General features: G+C 40.6%; 1 pseudogene; it reads left to right on the top strand.

The window, feature by feature from the left end:
- Nucleotides 1-14,442: 14,442 nt before the first annotated feature.
- LOC112471894 overlaps nt 14,443-16,887 on the top strand; it is a 4,790-nt pseudogene continuing 2,345 nt past the window's right edge.

Raw genomic sequence — 16,887 nt, 5'->3', positions numbered from 1 at the left:
GTGGAGAGAGGCACTCAGCACCCCAGTCGGCGCAGGGACCCTGACAGTGACTACGCCTCACTGGGCCTCTGTTTTCTCATCTGTAAACTGGGACGACAGTAGCTGTTGTAAAGATCGAGCACATGGATGAATGTGCGTCCTTGGGAACAGAGCTTCAGATGAGCTGGCATCAGGGCTCAGCTTCTGCTGGTACCATTGTCATCGAATGGCATGTGGCATGCCCAGAGACAAGGCCTCCACTCCTATAGGGCCAGGGCAGGACAACAGGCCCCAGGCCCAAGCTCTGTGTGTTGTCGGGGCCAGGGCACCTCAGGAGCAGCAAGGACTGCCAATGCCAACCTCCAAAGACAGCAGAGCCACCAAGTACAACAGGGAAGGGAACTCTGGCCAAACTAGCCAAGACCAGGGTTTTTCTTTAAGGATGAGGGGTTTCCCCTTTCTCCTTTATACCTTCTTGTACATTTGAATCTTCATTTTGTTGCCATAAACATGCGTTACTCATATGAATAGAGAAACAAACTGAACAATAAGTTAAATTAACTAACAATGCTTCTACAGAGTACTCCCTGAAAGAAATCCTCCCGTTTAAATGATTATCAGAACCTGCCTGTGAAGGAGATAGGCAGTGTTAATGAAGCCTCACAGATGAAGAAACAAGAATTGGTTGGACTTAGGCCTTTTTTTGGGATACACCCAAGTAGTTGGTGGTAGGATTGATACTTGAACTTAAAAGTTCTGACTTCTAAGAAATATTTAATTTTTCATTTTTGAACGATCAAAACAACAAATCGTGAAGTGTGTTTTCCTCCCAGAACAATTATGTACCTTCCATTCTTTCTTAATCACATATATATATATATTCTAGTACAGCAATTGGTTGGGCTCTTTTGGATTGTAGTTTATCCTTTAGATCTGTTGACTGGGGATTTTTGTTTGTTTTTATTTGGGTGACTTGAGTAAATCAGGTTACTAGACATACAGTAAAAATCTGCACCTTTTTCGTGTAAGGGTTTATGAGTTCCCACAAGCACATGTGGTCACACAACCACCTCCGCGGCTGAGAGACAGAACACTTCTAACACCCCCAGATTTCTCCTCAAGCCACTTCATAATCAACCTCTGTCCCCATGCACAGCCTGGCACCCGTGGGCCTGAGTGCGGCAGCTAAACCTGCACCTCTTCCAGAGTGTCATTAACAGACTGCTGTGCCGTGCAGCCTTCTGTGCCAGGCCCCTCACTCGTCACAATACCTGTGAGGCTCACCACTGCAGTCTCATCTGTCTGCGCTTCACTCCTGGCTGTTGCTGGGACATCTCACATGGGGTGGATGCCCACTCCCTACACAAAGCACATTTCCGTGGCTGCCAGTTGTGGTGACTGTCAAACACTTGCACACAGACTTTTGTGTGAATGTTGGTTTTCATTTCTATTGGGTAAATACCAAGAGTGGAATAGCAGGATCACATGGGAAGAGTATATTAGTTTTATAAGCAGCCGCCAAACTGTGTCTTGAAGCAGCAATGCCACTCTGCACCCTACCAGGAGTGGGTGAGGGCCCCAGTCCCATCCCAGTCCCTCTGCCTCCTTGCCAGCACTTGGTAGAACTAGTTGCGTTTTACTTGTTTAAGTCATTCCAATAGGTGTTGTTGACTCTGAGAGTGAATGTGCCTGTCAAGAAGGGCTCCTGGTGGCTGACTGGGCTCAAATTTACAGACAGTCCAGCAGTCCTTGCTAAACAGTGGCCTCCTGTGCTCTCTACGTTTCAGGGAAAAGCTGCACTGAGCTGCCTGCCTCCTGCACTGGGCTCCTGCTGGCAGTTTTGACTCTTATAAGAGAGCTCCTAGGATACTATTTCAACCAATAGGACTGATACTTTCCCCAACCAATCAGAGCTGCGCAGCTATATGTCCTTATTTACATCTTCACTGACCAATCAAAGCAGCTCCAACCAATCAGGAGAGTGCTTTCTGGACCAGTCAAACTGTGTAGATTTGGAGTTCTCATTTGCATGGGAGTGGACTGAACAGGGACCAGGACAGGCACTATTCTCTGTATAAGCAGTTTGACCCGGCCTCACTGGAGCGCCCTTTTTTCTGTTGGAGTTTCCATCAGAGACCGTTACCTCTGCTGGACCTGTGTCACCAGAGCCAGAGCCAGAGCTATCCCACTAGAGCAAGGCTGTCTCGCCAGAGCTGTGATGTGAGGGCCATCTTGCCCAAGCTGTTCTAGAGCCATGCTGTTGGCACTGAGTAAAGTCTTCCCCCACCACGACCCAAATTTACCGCCACAAGCTGAGAGGGAAAGAAAAAGGCCTGGACAGAGTGCTCCCCCACCCACCTCCAAGTCCACATGATGAGCAAGCCCTGGTTCTCCGGAGGGGGACGAAGTGAGGGAACACTCACAATAGGGGTTTTCTAAATCCAAAAATCCAGATACTAGACATGAAAAACTGGGTGTGGAGACAAAGACCCAAAACATTTAAAGTCACGATTCTACTGGAAAGCCCAAAGCAAAACTAATAACAGAGCTGGAAACCCTAAATCTTTCATGCATCTCTGGGCCTGAAATGCCTCCGAATCTTTACCCAACTCCACCTTCCTTAAACTCCACCCCAGGTAGTGATCACCCCTCTGGGCTGGAAGATGTGGTTTCACTTCTCCTATGTGCATGAGAAGGCACATTGCTTTCCTAGCTCTTAGGCTGTTGCCATTGCTGCCACTTTCCATTTGTCAACCCGAGCAACACAGTGGCTGCTAACCACATGTGGCTACTGAAATTCAAATGAAAATTAATCAAAATAAGCAATTCAGTGCTAACTGCATTAGCGGCATTTTAAGGGCTCAGTGGCCACAGCAGCACAAAATAAGGCACTACATCACTGCTGAGTTTTGTGGGTCATCCCTGATCTGACCCCTCCTGTCACCTGGAATGCCTTCCTGGACCTTAATTCCTCATGCTTGAAAACCTTAAAAAACTTCCTGCAGAGTATTATTCTATCAGACATTAGGCAAGTTGTTGAAGATATATATAGTATGACTTTTTTAATATATGCACATGCACCTATTAAAGCTGTGTAGACAAATCTGAAAGAACTGTATTTAAAACTAGAAATATGAAATGAGAACATATAAAAGATTTTTATTTTCTACATCTAACTTTTTCTATTGATAGTATTTTTTTCCAACAAGCACATATAACTTTGTACTTAAAATAAAGGGGAAAAAAAAAAAAGACATATTCCCTAGCCCAGGCACCAGTTCGGTGGGATCTGGTGGCCTTGAAGTAGGATGCTCCTAAGAGTTGGGCATCCCTCTTTTTCTGGCCTCCACCAGTACATCAGTCTTTTTTTCTAATAAGACTCCCTTATTTTTCTCCTCCCTCAATAGGTGCAAGCCTCTTTCCTATGCCTTCTAATTCATTTCCAGTCACAAACTGCAAGATACTAGGTATTTAACCTATCCTATGATGAGCATAGAATTTCACATGAGTGGAGCAGATCCCACAGACCAGCTTCCAATGGCCACCTTCTTTCTTGCTAAAAGCATCCCAATTTCCTGAAAGTATGTGCCCCTTCCCAACAATGAAGTGCCTTGTTGTTTAAGCAATTTAACATGGCTTTTCTGTTGCTTAGATCCAAAGGTGACTTACACTGTAGGTGCCTTTTTGAGGCGTGATCGACTGACTGTTCTCTGTGAGTTACCATTTCCCTGGGGGCAAATACTGTGCCAGTACTCACTACTGCAGGTGCACCTTGGCTGATGGCTTGTGCTCCTGCCAATGGGTGAGAATTGTGCCCTAAAGGTTGTTAAGTGTTTCTGAAATGATTCCTCCAGTAAGTCAGTACCAGTTCTCAACATTTGCCTATCACAGTTTTCCTTGTAGCACATGGCTACAAAATAATAGTCAACTCTGAATTTCAAGTTAGAACAATGGCCTTGAATAAAGAGCTTTAAATGACAACATGGACTCTGTGAGAAAAAAGTTTTATGGACCTCCAAATAGCATGAGTGTTCAAGAACTCAGAAATTAATTTTTATCTCATAAACTGTAGTGCAGGGAAGATGGTAAAGTGATGTGAAAACGGTTTTAAAGAACACTAAAGTTTCGACAGGAGACTGAGTCAGAGATGTGGAGAGTAGGTACTCGGGAGTCACCATGGTGGTGAACTTTATGCATCAACTTGGACAGGCCACAGTGCTCAGGCCTTTGGTCATAACCAGTCTAGATGTTGCTGTGAAGTTGTTTTTTAGATGTCATTGACCTTTAAATCAGTAGACTTTGAGTGAAGCAGACTGTCCTCTGTACTGTGGTGGGCCTTGTCCAATCAGTTGAAGGCCTTAAGAGCCAAGACTGAGGTCTCCAGGGAGGAGGTGATCCTGCCTGCAGTCTGCCTTCAGAATCAGGGTGCAGTATCAGTTCTCTGGGTCTCCAGCCTGCCCTGTGTGCTCAGGCTTGCCAGCCCCACAACTGCGTGTGCTAACTATTCAAAGCATCTCTCTCTATACAGAGATTTGACAGATATAGACATAGATATAGGTATATAACATGTATATATACGCAACATATACATCTGTATAGTCTCGTCTGTTCAAGCTGCTATAATAAAAATATCACACCATCAAGTGGGTGGCCACAAACATTTATTTCTCACGTTTCTCAAAGCTGGAAGTCCAAAGTCAAGTCACAGGCAGATTCAGTGTCTGATGAGGGCCTTCTTGCCGCTTCACAGAAAGCCATCGTTTTCCTCTGTCCTCACAGGGCAGCAGGAGCGAGGGCTCCTTTGGGACCTTTGTAAGAGCACTGATTAAATTAATGAAGATTTCACCCAATGGCCCTATCACATGCCAAAGGCCCCGCCTCCAAGAGCATCACCCTGGAGAGCAGTTTCAACAGATGAATTGGGGGATGGGGAGGAGCGCATATTCAGGCTATGATATATATTTATATTCGTCTATATACGTGTATGTATCCTATTGGCCCTTCACTCTGGGAACCCTGAGTAAGGACCCACAGCTCCACCCTACACCCACAGCCCAAGCCCCAGGGTGAAGAGTCACTGAACCCACTGTGGGTATGGGAGTCTGAGTGTGAAAAATAATACAAACGAAGCCACTTTAACACAGAGTTGCCGCCCCCGAGGACAGCCTTGTGGCATCTTACTCCTCAAACCTCTGTGATGTTAAAACGCGAGAAAATAACCCTTGGACAGGGAAAATAACCCTTGGACGGAGCCTAAAGCAACTCCGTGTCCCAAAGAACCATTTGCAGGGAGAAAATAACTCTTGAACGGGAAAATAACCCTTGGACGGAGCCTAAAGCAATCTCGTGTCCCAAAGAACCATTTACAGGGATAACAAAAAAGCAGACAGGACTACCAGACTGATGACCACCAGATCAACAGTTAAAACACTGTTTAGAATTAGTGTCACTATGTTACTTTTTCTGCACCCATAGAAATGCCTTTCTTTTATGGATGTCATCATCCCCTTCCCTTTCTCATAAACACCCATTGCCTTTGTCTCCCAAACAGAACATCATTGAGCTTCTGCCTGAATCGGTGCTTCCTAAATAACTCTTCTTTGATCTCAAGTAAATGCATGTTCCTCTCACTTCAAAAGGCCTTTTATTTTTAGGTTATCATATCTGGCATTGCAAACAATCTAAAGTGGCCTCACCTCCAAGGTCAGCATCCCCTGGAGCCAGATCCGGTCCTGCAAGGCCTCTCTGTGCTCACCACTGTAACACACCTGGCCTCCCTGGCCGCATGCCTTCTTAAGCTTGAAGCTCCTTCTTCTTTGGTTGAGGTGGATTGCGGCAGGGTGCCCCAGGAGCTTACCACCCAGTGGAAAAGTGGCCTCACAGCTCACACGCGTAAGAAGTGCCAGCAGGGGTGGGAGGTGAGGGAGGACGAGGTGGGGAGGGTCACTAGCTCACACGGATCAGTACTCACTGAATTGTGCTCTCTTGTCTCTTTGTCTCTGTTACATTGTCATAAGAGATTGCATAAGGAGAGAAACCCAAACCTCTCCAGAACAAAGGAACACATTCCTTAACTGATAAGCAGGATTTTCTGCTTCTAAAAGATAAAATAACTTCTAAAAGAACCCCAAAACATAAACTTTGGCCATTTGATCAGGTACTTTAAATATTTTTACTATTTGTCCTTCCTGAAAACTGACAAAATATTTCAAGAAATGTAATAACTCTATGATCATAAATTTGATAAAATTAGAAGTCTATTAGGATTTTTTAAGTCTCCTCAGTAACATCCCAGGTCTTCATACTGATAACCAGAAATGTAAACATAGCCTGCAGCTGCCTGAGACTAAACAAACCAAAGGGAAAAAAATGAGAAAAGAAAGTTTTTTTAAAAAGTAAAAAAACACAAGAGGCTGAAGAGGTTCCCTTACCTCAGTGGCACCCATCAGTCTCCTTTAAAATTGTTTATCAAAGACAAAAATCTTAAAGCCTTTGCCATCTGAATGAATAAACTTAACTTATTTCGACTGTTATAAATTAATAAGATTTTACCTTATTGTACCTGTTTCATAGTTGAATTTTTTAAAAACTATCACATCTATGGTTTTGTCTTTTTATGTATGTGTATGTATGTCTACTTCTGGAGACAATGAACAGAATTGGTTTATACAAAAAGAGCCCTGTTACACATGGATAAATGGAATACAGCAGAGAGCCCAGAAATAAACACACACCTATATTTAATCTATGACAAAGGAGGCAAGAATATACAATGGGGTAAAATTAGTCTTTTCAATAAATGTGTTGGGAAAACTGGATGGATAAATGAAAAAAATTGAAACTGGACTACTTTTTTATATAATATATAGGAATAAACTTAAAAGGGATTAAAGACTTAAATGTAAGACCTGAAACCATAAAATTCCTAGAAGAAAACATAGGCAATAAACTCTCTGATATTGCTATTAGTAATATTTTTAAAATATGTCTCCTTGAGCAAGGAAAACAAAAGAAAAATTAAACAAATGGGACTATATCAAACTAAAAAGGTTTGTACAACAAAGAAAATCATCAACAAAACAAAAAGACAACCTACTGAATAGGAGAAGACATTTACCTATGATACATCTGACAAGGGGTTAGTATCCAAAATTTATAAAGAATTCATACAATTCAACACCAAAAAAAAAAAAAATCTGATTAAAAAATGGGCAAAGGACCTGAATAGACATTTCTCCAAAGAGGAAATACAGATGGCCAGCAAACATATGAAAAGATGCTCAACTATCAGAGGAATGCAAATTAAAACCAAAATGAGATATCACCTCACACCTGTCAGAATGACATGATCAATAAATCAACAAACAACAAGTGTTCGTGAGGCTGTGGAGAAAAGGTAATGTTCCTGCACCGTTGGTGGGACTGCAAATTGGTGCAGCTGCTATAGAAACAGTTTAGAGGTTCCTCAAAAATAAAACTACTTTATGACCCCAAAATTCCACTTCTGTGTATTTATTTTAAGAAAACAAGAACAATAAATCAAAAAGACATATACACCCTATGTTTACTGAAATGGTATTTACAATAGCTAAGATATGGAAGCAACCTAAGTGCCCATTGCTAGACAATAGGATAAAGAAGATATGTGGTACATATATACAATGGAATATAAAAAATTAAATCTTAACCATTTGTGACAATGTGGATGGATCTGGAATGTATTATGCTAAGTGAAATAAGTCAGAGAAAACCAAATACCATATGATTCCACTTATATGTATTTAAAGAATTTAAAGAAGAAAGTAAAATTACTAACAAAAAGTAATACAGAGAAAGAACTGATAATTGCCAGATGGGACGGGGCTAGGTGAAAAGGGTGGAGGGATAAAGAAGTACAAATTGGTAGTTATTAAATAATCATGGTTTATTGTGAAGTACAGCATGGAGAATATCATCAATAATATTGTAATAACTGTGAAAAGTGCCAGGTGGGGGGGACTAGACTTGTTGGGGTGGGGGGGGTCACTTTGTAAGTCATATAAATGTCTAATCACATGCTGTACACCTGAAACTCATTTAATATTGAATGTCAAAAAAATATGACCCAAATAAGTTGTTTGGCTTATACATATAGGTCTAAATCTTTAAGGGTTTTTTTCACTATACACAATTAAAATGATTACAACATAGTAAAAAAAAGAAGAGCTCTGTTTAATTGGCTTTAAAAAAAATTAAGCACTTATATAAATTTAAAAATATAACAGAAGTGAATCCAGATGCTTTTCAGGATCATCAGGGAAAATATTTAATATTAAAATTGGTTTAAGTTTATTGCTTTAATTAAAACAGATATATCATTAAAGTTACCAGTTTTAAGTATAATACTTTTATTCTACTTAGGCTTACAAATTGGTCAACAAAAAGAATAACTTAGTATGATGGCTGACTTGGTCTAACATCTCATAAACTTTTAGTGGGTAACCTAAACATAATTGTTAAGAATTGATTAATTAAATAGATATAAATAAAATAATAGGCTTTATAGTGAAACTCTTCAGTAATAATTGCATTGTGGTATATATAGTTAAAAATAATTTCCCATAATCCTTTGGTGACTTGAAACCTTGAGTTTCATTAAATTAAATTAAATAATAGAAATTATTAAGTAATCTAGATTATTTCTAAACAATATAAAATACTAAAACATTAATTGCTAAGTCAATCTAAGTTTATCTACTTTGGGGTTCTTATTATAGAGGAATTAAAAAATAAGTTTGAATTTGTTAATGAATGTGTTGTGCTTTGTTAAGGAAGCACATGTTTCTAAAAATTATGTTATAAAATGTATTCATAAATTTGCCATTCTAAAGAATGCTAATTGCTTATTTTTAGTTGTCACTAGAAATTAAGGTTTCTAAGGGTTAAGAATTTTAATGAATCTGGAAAGAATCAATATATGTTTTCAATAAAAGATGACATAAGATATGAAGATATTTTTCTATTAAGAAAAGTAGAAAAAATTTTGTCCTTGTTATTTTGGAATTTTACCTCTTTTAATTAAGCTGGCTAAAGTTGAAATGTTAAGGATTTTAAAAATTAATTAAGCTTTAATATCAATGGTGTGCTCATGCATGGCTAAAACTGAATGTTATCTCTCTGCTAAAAGAACAAAATTTTCTTGCACTGTTCTTATGTTCTCAATAACAGGTTATAAAGAGGAAGTGGAGCTTTTGTTTTACTTAAATGATTCCCTGTGCTCTTTTATCATCAGGTCTTTAATTACTTAAGACTTCTTAATACTAAATTTAGTATTCTTAATACTAAAAGAACTAAATTTTGCTTACAACTATTTAACTTTCTACATTTGCCTTTAAGTGTCTTTAATTGTGATGGTGGAAATGAATAGCTTAATTATTGTTTCACAATGACCTATGATTTTATTTGACCAAATGTTTTAAAACTTTTGATCGGTTTGACAAACTTCCAAAAATTCAAAAACAAATAGACTTATTTTCTTGACCTTTCAGATTTTTGAGAACTTTGTGAAGAAAAATCTCTTTTTATAAAAGGGGGAAATTAAATGAATCAGTCTTATTTGGCGCTAAATTACACAGGAAGCATCATCAAATAAATGATGCTAAACCTTGGTTATTTTTATGTAGATATGCTATCAATATAAATATTCTAAAACGCATATAAAATTTCTAATATTCTGACACATACACGTATAATGCTAAAAAATGTCTTAGTCTTTCCCTCTTTCTGAAAGTTGTGTCTCTTATCATGTCTTATCATGCTAAGCAAAATAAGTCAGACAGAAAAAGTTGAGAACCATACGATTTTACTCTTACCTGGGGTATAAAACTGAAAGCAACAAACAAACAAGATACATAAACAGACTCATGGATACAGGCAACAGTTTAGTGGTTACCAAAAGGAAGATGGGGAGAAGAAGTAGATAAAGATAAAGGGAGTCAAGTGCATGGTGACAGAAAGAGACTTGACTTTGGGTAGTAAACACACAATGTAATATACATATGACGTATTATTGAATTGTACATTTGAAACATATATAATTTTGTTAGCCAATTCACCCCAAAAAATTTAATAAAATAATGATTTTTAAAAATTTAAAAACAATAATAATAAAATATAAATACCCAAGAACTAACCAAAACTTTGCCCATGAAGACTAAGAGGGAAAAAAAGCCTTTTTAAGTTGCAGTCTTCTATATAAGTTCCCTTGCCAAAACTGATTTATAAAAGAGCTGTAGTTTTTACAAAAGTCTCAGAAAATAATAAAGATAAAACAAATGACTATATATAAAAAATAGGATGTATGTTTCAGTAGAAGAAGGTATGAAGCATGGAGGCACATTTTGTTGCAGGAAAGGAAAATTAAATGTGTCCTTCTGATAAGGAAGGATATAAAGGATGTGGATTTTTTTTATTTGGGTGGTGGTGTTTTTTTTTTCTGATAAAAAAAGAAAAAGAAAATAATTCTGTCCTAAAGTACAATGATTGTTTCAAAATAAGAATGGAAAAGATAGGACAAAAGCTGAAAGTTATATGTAAGTTGCAGAAGGTTCATGGAGGAGGGATGTTGGGAAAAGAATGTTATATATGGTCAAGCTAAGATTGGAATAAATAACCAGGTCGATTACATTGCTTACATGTATGTATATATATGAACTGTTACTAGATTCTTAACCATGGCCTTTTTAAGTCTTTTATTTTATTTTAGACGGTTATTATTTTACTCTGTTGCTTTGCAAAAATGTTTCTACAAATGTGTTTCATCTGCAAAGAGATTCATTAAAAAAAAAACCCTAATTTAACAATGAGCCACTCCAAGATGTGACTCAATCGTATGCAGATGACTTTGAGCTAAAGTGAACTTTAGCCACAGACTCAAGAGAATAAGTGTCGGCAAAGATGTGGTAAAAAGGGAACTCTCCTACACTGCTGGTATGATTGCAAATTGGTGCAGCTGCTATGGAAAACAGTTTGGAGGTTCCTCAAAAAATTAAAAGTAGAACTACTATTTGACACAGCAATTGCACTTCTGGGAATTTATCCATCTGGGAATTTATCCAAAGAAACAAAAACACTAGTTCATAAAGATATGTACCCTTATGTTCACAGTAGTGCTATTCATAGAAGTAGCCAAGATATGGAGGCAATCTAAGTGCCCATTAATAGACAATTTAATAAAGAAGAGGTGGTACATAAATACAATGGAATATTACTCAGCCATAAAAGTGAAATCCTACCATTTGCAATGACATGGATGGACCTAGAGGTTATTATGCTGAGTGAAATAAGTTAAAGAAAGACAAATACATATGATCTCTCTTATACGTGGAATCTAAGGAACAAAAGGAACAAAGTAAACAAAAACAAACTTAGGGATACAGAGGACAATCTGGAGACGGCCAGAGGGGACTGGGTATAGAAATTAGTAGTTACAAAACAGTCATGGAGACATAGAGTACAGCATAGGGAATGTAATCAATATCATTGTAATGGCTGTGTGTGGTGCCAGATGGGTGATAGAGTGATTGGGGGCAAGGGAGATCACTTCATAACTATATAAGTGTCTAATCATTGTGCTGTACACTTGACACTAATATGAACTTATATATATGTGTGTGCGTGTGTCTGTGTGTGTATGTGTGTGTGTGCACGCACACGCATGCTCGTATTAAAAAAGAGAAGCTCTGCCACTTAATCCCCTGGGAGAACTTGCATTAGGGGCCTGGCCCATAGCCACAGAGACTCAGAGGTCACCTCTTTTGGCCAGTCTGCAGGGCAGGATAGACTTTGGTAACCAAGCACCTGCTATTCTCATCTCACAGGCGCCCTCTGAAGCCCCTGGCACCACTTCGCTCCCAGCTCGAATGCCTAGTTCCCTGTGTGTCTGACCTCAGCTGCACGTGGGCTCTCCAGCTCTCAGGTGTGTGGAGTTCCCATTCATGTATGTGTTAAATCGGGTCGTTTCTCTTGTTGGTCTGTCTCTCATCTACTTGATTATTAGACTGGCTGACAGGACCCTGGGGGACAGGAGTACTCCCCACCTCCCACAAGCATAACACGGAGTGTGATGAAGATTTACAGAACTCTAAGGAAAAACTGGATTCATAAAACTGCTAACGAAGATAACAAGATCAACAGACTGAGCATTTTTTAATTATTTAGAATCAGCATCACTATGTCAGGTCTCCTGCACCAGTAGCAATGCCTTCCTTCTGTGGATGTCACTGCCCCCTTCTCACAGACACCCAGTGCCTTTGCCTCCTCATCAGAACACTGTTTGGGCTTCTGTATAGTCAATGCTTCCCATATAGCTCTTCTTATTGATTTTTAATAAAAGCTCTTTTGCCACTCATTTTGAAAGGCCTTTCATTTTTAGGTTAGTGTGAGAGTAGATGGAAACATGTGTCGCTATCCTGGGTGGAGCCCTGAGAGATATCGACTAAAAAATAATATCGACTAGGTGTTTTGTCACCGAAAAAAGTTTATTCGAGAAAAAGAAAGAGTTGCAACGCAGAGCATGCAAACATGGCAAGCCCCATCACATTCTGGCCAGCATGCCAAGATGGGAGTACTTACAGATGAGAAAAAGAAGTAAAGGAAAGGGGATGTTGGAACCATCAAGCTTTCCTCTAAACATGGAGTCTTTCCATAGAGTTCTCGTGATCACACAGAGCACAAGGATGTCCATAAGCCCTGATGGTGATTGCTTTAAGTTCCAGTTTGCCTTTAGCAGAGTACTCACTTCTCAAAGAAATCTTTCTTCTAAAACAAGGAGGGAATGGTGCTGAAGAGGCCAGGTGGGCAGGTCACGACCTACTCACAAAACCCGGCATGGTCCAGTACCAAGAAACAACACACATTCTGGGACAGCCAGATATCCCAAGGGGCTTGAGACTTGGAGGAGGGTATGGTGCCAGAGGCAGCTGGGAAGGAGCTGGTACCCAGATCCGAAGGCACCCCTACTCTTCCATCTCCATGAGTGGTGCTTCCTAGCCAGGCTGCAAGGCTATTCTCACCTTGGCAAGGGGCCTTGTCTCAGGTGAAATGGATTGCCATGGTTTCCTGAGTCCAAGTGCTGCAGAATCCCCTGTACCTCCTGAGACGTGCACTGAAGATGATTTGACTGTCGATAGTGAAAAAAAGCTGTCAATCCCTCCTCTGTGAGAGGCAAGTCCTCCCCACAAACATTATGCACCCGATTTGGGGTCACGTTTGTTTCCACCTAGCATTTCTCCAGAATCACTCTCTAGAATGGGCGTCAGACTCAGAGACCTTCATCATGGGGACCCAGCTGTGGCTTGCTGCCTTTAAGTGATGCCCCCTCATGTTCCCAATATTTCTGGAAGGCATATTCCAAGCTAAAGCAAACCTAGGAGCTTTTAATGCAAACTCGACACTGGAAGGAAAACAAACAAGTACTTTAAGAAAGGCAGATGAGCTGCATGTTAGAAGTGGCAGGCACGTAGTGGGGACTTGTGAGCCTGGCCCCAGCCGACTGAAAACCAGTGACTAAGTCATTCATATTTTATTTTATTGATGAACCATAAACATTTTTACACAAGAGACGGTAAATTCAATCCCTCTTAGAATTTTTTCTGTTCAAATAATTTTCAGTATTTTTTTCTATTTAACATAAATGTATAATTTATTACTTTAGCATAAATTGATAATTAATTCTTCCTTACAAAAAAAGCAAATTCTTAGTTGTGAGGGCTACAGGAAAATCATGGCCTCACCATATACTTACATTTTAAAAATAGTTGTCAACAAATAGAATCAGAGATTTTCCATAGAATAGATTTCAGATTTCTGTTAGAAACTCAGAATTCTAGAACCATTTCAGCCGTGGTTCTTGCTAACAACATGGATCTCAGCCGGTTGAGTGGAGCAGACTTGTCAGCTCTTGCGTCCTGGCCACTCCCTGCGCCTCTAGGAACAGTCCACATCTCTCGTTTATACCGCCTGCCAGAAATCGTAAGATTTTCAACTCCCAACACCTAACTCTCAGCCCTATCATTTCCCCTCCAGGTTTACTGAGATATAATTGGCAAATAACATTGTGTAATTTAAGGTGCACCACGTGAGCATCTGATACACTCACGCTTTGTGAAATGGTGTGTGTGTGTGGCAAGAACATTTATGATGACTCTTAACGAACTCCAAATGTGCAGTGCGGTGTTAACTACAGTCTCCGTCCTGCACAGTACTCAGAACTTACTCATGCTGTACCAGAAGCCTATCTTTTAATAGAGAAAATAAACATTTCAAAGAAGGAATATTTGTTAAATTTGATTATATATAGAAACATCAAAACAGTTCGTTTAGCATCCCCGTGTCTGTAGCAGCATTTTTTGCAACAGCCAGAAGGTAGGATCAATGCACATATCCACCAAATAATGAATGGATAAACAAAATGGCCTGTATAGCATGGAATATCACCCAGCCTTAAAAAGGAGGAAAATTCTCACGTGTTACAACATGAAGCGCGAGGACCTCACGCTAAGTGAAGTAAGCCAGTCACAGAAGGACAAGTGCTATGTGATCCCAGACCTGGAGGCTTCTGGAGGGTTGAAACACAGAACTGGGGCAGTGATGGGGGGCGGGGTGCTGTCGCGTGGGGACAGATATCGGTTTTGCAAGACAAGAGTGTCCTAGAGGCGCAAGGCCACACGGCTGAGCTGTACATACTCGGAAATGCTACAATAGTGCATTTCACGTGATATGTATTTACTACAATAAAAAAACGAAAATCAGTTATTTTATAGACTTCCACCCCTCATTTTCTATCTCCTATTTAGCCCAGGAGAGCTTAGCAAAGAAGAGCTGTGACATCGATGACACTTCTAACATCCGCAAATGATGTTCACTTTAATAGGTGCACCTGTTTAAATTGCAGTGGATTGAATACTTTACATAAGCTTAAATAAAAGACTGGAAAAGAGACATATACCCCATTTTTGTCTCTGAGATCACCCCTAAAAGAGGTTACAGTGTGGAGAAAAAAGGCTATTCTGCTTTGTGTGGATTCTGTTGTCTCTTTGTTGTAAAGAATTTCAGCAACTATTACAAAGTTATGAAAAAAAATACAAAGAAACTTGTCGAAGAGGACAAGGAGAAACTCCCACCAGTGTCACATCTGAAATCAACAAAGAAAACAAGAAAGAGAAACAGAGAAAAGTCTATAAAGTTACCAGTCATGAGAGGGTCCCAAGGTCTTCTGACCGGGACCTGGGCAATGAGGGACACGCTGAGGGACAGCCTCTGAGGGAGATAAGAAAAGCCAGGGATTTCTAGAGCAGGGAACACACACGGGAATCAACTGCTGAGCCTTGCTGCCTTGACCCCACAAGGTCCTATGTATGGGAAACCACCAAACATCCTTCCTCCCTGGGGACCCCAGCCGAGGCAGCACTTTCAGATGAATGTGGGACTAGTGTTTTCAAGAGTGGTGTTTGTCACTAGTTTGGAAGAGACTGGAGCAGACCTAACGAAGGAGGGGGCAAGAGAATGTTTAGTCAGCTACATTCATAGCCTGCAACATGCTGACCAGCCCTGCAGCCAGGCCAGAGGACACCTGCAGAACAAAGGAAGATTTCTACTGGAATTGCTGACAACCCATTCCCCACACCTTGAAGAGGAAACAGGAAAACAGTCTTTACGTGGAGCATTACACAAAATCATTCATTCCTTATGGCTAAACCATGGGGAACCTATGGATCACAGGCTGGGAACTGCCAGCAGGCCTTTCATGCTATGTATTCTTAGCTTTCCTCACTGTATGTCTATATCAGAAGAAATGGATAAACAAAGTGTTTTAACTCACAGGAACTAAAGAATGACATAAACTAGAATCCCCAAACACTCATGGTCATTGTCTTTCTCTACATCCCTCTTACTCTCACTGTCCTTCTCAGTGTTTTTCTCTCTCAGTCTCTCTCACCCTCTGCCTCTGAGAGGAGACCACACACCGTATGTGGGGTGTTACCCCTTCTCCAATAAACTTTTTTTTTTGACTCCCACTTTGGCATGTGTTTTGAATTCTTTCCACACTCTCTGCCAAAGGACTCTATTCTTCTCTCAGGACAGTGCTTGGTCTCCCCCGATTCGGAGAAATTTGCCCTGTCCTGCATCATCTTTTCTGGTGACCACAAAGGGACCAAAGGACATATACTCATCCCACTCAAGTTCATCATGGCCCCTCTCCTCTGAGAGTGGCTGGGATTCATTTCCCTATGCCATGCATATCAGTTGGCCTTGGGCAAATGGTTGACGCCATTTCTAGGGAGCTGGTGAGAGACTTGTTCTCTAACAGAGCAGGAGTCCACCAGTCCTGTCTACTTTTCCTACTTTTCTTCCTCTAACTTCCCTGACTTGGTTTCACCATCAAAATTGCAGAGAATACCTACTGAGGAACTCCCGTCAGAACTCCAAATTAAAAGACTGCGCAGTACCTTTTGGCCACAACAGGATAGGTTAGCCCCCATGAGAATTCTCTGTTCCTTCCTCTCAGCCCCTTGCTTTCATTTTTGCTGGGGGCTCACAGCTGGGGAAGCAGTGGGCTGTGAAAGCTTGTCCAGGCTTACTCCCCGACCCTGCCCCTTAGCCTTTCCTTCCTCCCCTCTCCTCTCCAGCAGGAAGTCTAGTGGAGAGGAGGTGGGGTCATGGTCCCTAACTTGTCCCCTATCCTGTCCTTATTTCTGGATTGGCTTCAGGATGCCAGAGCAATCTTAGAGTGACCCCAAACAGCTCAGAGCTGAGCACCAGTCGGGGCAGTCCAGATTGCGTTGGGCTCCCTGGCCTGCATCCCCTACTGTATGGGATTCCCAGGTCTGCCCCCCGCGCCACCCCCCCTGCAAAAAAGCTAAACTTCTG

This window comes from Pteropus alecto, unplaced genomic scaffold (genome assembly GCF_000325575.1).
Source record: "Pteropus alecto unplaced genomic scaffold, ASM32557v1 scaffold159, whole genome shotgun sequence".
NCBI classification, from domain to species: Eukaryota; Metazoa; Chordata; class Mammalia; order Chiroptera; family Pteropodidae; genus Pteropus; species Pteropus alecto.
This window is presented reverse-complemented; position numbering and strand designations above follow the sequence as displayed.